General features: G+C 36.4%; 2 non-coding genes across 2 annotated transcripts; both read right to left on the bottom strand.

Moving 5' to 3' along the window:
- Positions 1-1304: 1304 nt before the first annotated feature.
- Trnai-aau (transfer RNA isoleucine (anticodon AAU)) lies at positions 1305-1378 on the bottom strand. Its single transcript has one exon. It is a non-coding gene; the product is annotated as a tRNA-Ile (tRNA).
- A 2511-nt stretch (positions 1379-3889) lies between these two features.
- On the bottom strand, positions 3890-3963 carry Trnai-aau (transfer RNA isoleucine (anticodon AAU)). The gene has a single exon. It is a non-coding gene; the product is annotated as a tRNA-Ile (tRNA).
- Positions 3964-4079: the final 116 nt, after the last annotated feature.

A 4079-nucleotide genomic window follows, 5' to 3' on the forward strand; every position in this document is an offset into this window, starting at 1 on the left:
TGTCACGGCATGTAAGCCATTGAATTGCCTTCTGAGTAGCATTCATTGCCGAGTAGAGTACATCCGAACGGTATACCTCAGCTACTATTTTTGAAATACTGAACGCTGTAAAGTAATCTCTACACATTTTCTACGGAAATTATTGCCTGCACTGATTTTATTACGACCTTTCGTTTCCGAGACGTCAGACGTAAACAAATAATGAGATCGAAGGTGACGAAAATGGTTCATGGGTGTATATGCCATATTTCAGGAGTTTTTGCTCCTTCATCAGCACCCATATAATGCATTAATCATCTACGAACTCATTGCTCAAACGGCCATTAGATATACCAGAGTAACGTTATTGGATATATTTGAGGGTACACACAAAAAAAGAGAAAAGTTTACCTAAACATGCTCTAACAATGCCCTAATTTTGATGGAATACGATTACTACCGCTTGAATTTGACATTCATATTGGGGAATCACAGGTGGAATTTTTTCAATCCTACAAGCCCTCATACATATCCATTGCATTGAGTTCTTTTGGATTATCCCAAGACAAGACTGGACTGAGTTAAACGGAAGACATTTCGTACGACTTTCTAAAAATCCAGTTAGTAGAGCCATTTGTATAAACAAAAGAAAATAAAGGCTGAAGTCATTGGCCAGTATAGCGATCGAACCCACGACACACACGTTATTTAACTATGGAGTCCTTTTGCATAAGGTATGTATCCTTACGTCCTGTCTGACATGATCATTATTGTGAGACTTGTGCTATCACAAGAGAGGTTTCGGTCAGTAAAGACTAGAATGTATCGTCTAATTATATACTTTGAACAAAAAAAAAAAAAAAAAAAAAAAAAAAAAAGTAGGAATAAAAAATAAATGAAATACGTCATTGTTCAGTTTAGGGATCGAACCCACAATATTCGCGTTATAAGCACGATGCTCTAACCAACAGTGCCACACGAGATAACTGTACCAGAAAAGATTATGTAGACACAACAGCAGAAGTGCATGTGTCCACGGTCAATCTGTTACACTTGAGAAAAAGCGAGGGAGGAGAGAAACAGAGAGAGCGAAAGAGAGAGAGAGAAGTAGAGACTGTTACTGGGGTTGACATATTGTGCAGTGTTTATATGCATTAATTATCGCCCGTGTGTGTGGAGAGAGATGGGAAGTGGGAGAAGGGAGGGGAAGTTATCTCACAAATGTGTTCTCAACTATGAATGCTTTGAGTTTACTCTTCGGACATCATCCAAAACGAGACGGATACATATCTAAAAGAAAAAGAAAAGGTGGAAACAAAACGCAATGGCCAGTATGGGGCTCGAACCCACGACATTCGCGTTATTAGCACGACGCTCTAACCAACTGAGCTAACCGGCCATCTTCCGCTTTCTTATATTCACACATGTTAATAAACTTAGACGGCACAGTTTGGTTGTTAACAGATTATGTTGTCGACTTCAGTTTTGACACAATGATCGAATGAGAGAATGACAAGCAGTTACAGACGTAGAACACTGACGGAGATGGTGGATCAGAGATACAGAAGATACGATATATAGACAGATAGCTGGAAGGACACTCAGACAGGCAAAGAGACAGACAGATAGACAGACATAGGGGCATTTGGTAGTGTATTATATAAATGTATATAGTTTTTAACAAGTTAGAGAAATAAGACCGTTGGTATCCAGGACATCTGCAGGCTGCTCGTTTCTCAAGCCTGTCATGGTAGATGTAGTTAAAACTCTGTAGCTTCGTATACACTGACTCAGTTCGGGCGGAAACTACTCCTCAGCTTCATAGAAATATAATTCTTATCAAACATTTATTAAAATTTTGTTTAACATGTGGTTTACTGTCGTAAATAAAGTGAAAGGAAATGGCTCTGAAAATCATTGAAGAAAATTGCAACAGAAACGGGAAATAATGTCAGTCTTTTTACATGTTGAATCATATTGATAGAATCAAATGGTTCCTTTCAAAAAATGGAATAGACTCGTATGGTCCGTGTGAATCTGCAGAAACAACAACACCACTTCTCGTTAGTTCTGTTCTGTACAACTCATTAATCGTTCGGGATTATTGCGTTGCTTACATGTAACTATTGGCTGTCGTGTCTCGATATGCAAGTCGTCGAACTACCTTCTGAGTAGTTTTCATTGCTGAGTTTAGTACATCTGAACGACGTACCTCAGCTGTTATACTTGAAATACTGAACATGTCATCAGAACGTACTGTATTGCTAGTTACCTATAGGGATGACTTAATGAGGGAGATGTGTATGGTCTTTTTATGAAATTTTCCGTGTGCTACTGTCGGCACTCCAGCTTCTGTCGGATTTTACTTTGATTTTTCGGTAAATTTACTTACATAATTTTAATGCTTGTCCTTTGAAATTTTCCCTGCAGATTTTCTTTCATGTTAATTACGAAAATGAGATTCATTTGTTTGGTGAAATTAATTATAAAAAAAATGTTAGGAGACTTTTCAAGTTGTAACATACTTTGGTTAACATTAGTCAATCAGAATCCTTCACATTTAACAAAATTCAAGAAGTAAAAGGACTGGTGCAAATTTCTAAACATCCAACTAGTAAAGCCATACTGAATATACCTAAAAGAAAACGAAAGATATGAAACCATTGGGAAGTAGATGACTCGAAGACACTGTATTTGCATTATTAGCATGAAGCTCTAACCAACTGAGATAAACGGTAAAATCTTCCGCTTACTTTAAAATCGTAGTGAACACGATGTGATGTACACTTGAACGTGTTTGCAGTCAGTTTCTTTTTAATACTTAATCGGAGTCAGACAGACAGAGAGAAAAAGGAAAGGTGATTACAGAGATACATATAGAGATATATGGAGTGGTGCATTTATTTTGTTTTGTATTCATTTTGTTTTACGAAATAGAAAAGGACAATATTTGTGACAGCGTATTGGAAGTAATTTCCATTTCTCTGAAGATTTCGAACACCAATTAGCTTCAGCGATTCTTGACGTTTTTGCCCAACCTTTAGCTTTCAGTTTGTACATGACTGTCAGTTTTATGCATATTTACGACTCAAAATATCTAAAAAAATACTGGGTTCAAAGCAGTCAATTTGTTATTAATGGAGTCTTTCCCGGATTTAGATGAACGTTTATGAAACGAAATATTTCCTCAGAAATTATACAAGAGACCAATGGAGGGCATCAATGAGTATTTGAAGGTTTTGTTGGAAGGCGAAAAAAACATTTTTTTTAATAAAAAGTTTACTTAGACATGCTCTGATGAATATCATCATTTTTGATGGAATACAATTATTATCGCATGAATTTGACGTCCATATTGGGAATCACAGCCGGAATTCTTTTTAGTTGTGCAAGCCCTCACGCACATTCAGTGTTTTGAGTCCTTTTGGCATTATACCAAGACAAATCTAGAGTTAGACAAAAGATGTCAAGCCTGGCGAGTCAGAACCATTTGTATATATACAAGATAAAATAAAAATTGAAATCATTGGCCAGTATCGGGCTCGAACCTATGATATGTGCGTTATTTTATTTGGGATTCCTTTTGCATAAGTTATATATCTTTGTCTCGAAACTAACATGATCATTGTGATGAGACCCTCTGCTACCTCAAGAGAGGTTTTGGTCAGTAAAGAATGGAATGTATAATTTAAATATGTATTTTCAACGTAAGAACTGAAAAAAAAAATATGTATATCATTAACACATCTTCGAAAGATAGAGAGAGAGTGTGACAGATAGAGAGAGAGAGAGAGAGAGAGAGAGGTGTTCGTAAAAAATATGTTAACAACTATGAATGGAGTGGCTCTTCGAATATGATCCACAAGGAGGTGAATGCATATCTAAAACAAAAATTGAAAACAACACGCGCTGGCCAGTATGGGGCTCGAACCCACGACATTCGCGTTATTAGCACGACGCTCTAACCAACTGAGCTAACCGGCCAGCTTGTCCACTTTTTCATAAACATTATTATATTCACACATTATTATATTCACACATTATTATATTCACACATTATTATATTCACACATTATTATATTCACACATTATTATATTCA

Source organism: Octopus bimaculoides, chromosome 8 (genome assembly GCF_001194135.2).
Source record: "Octopus bimaculoides isolate UCB-OBI-ISO-001 chromosome 8, ASM119413v2, whole genome shotgun sequence".
NCBI classification, from domain to species: Eukaryota; Metazoa; Mollusca; class Cephalopoda; order Octopoda; family Octopodidae; genus Octopus; species Octopus bimaculoides.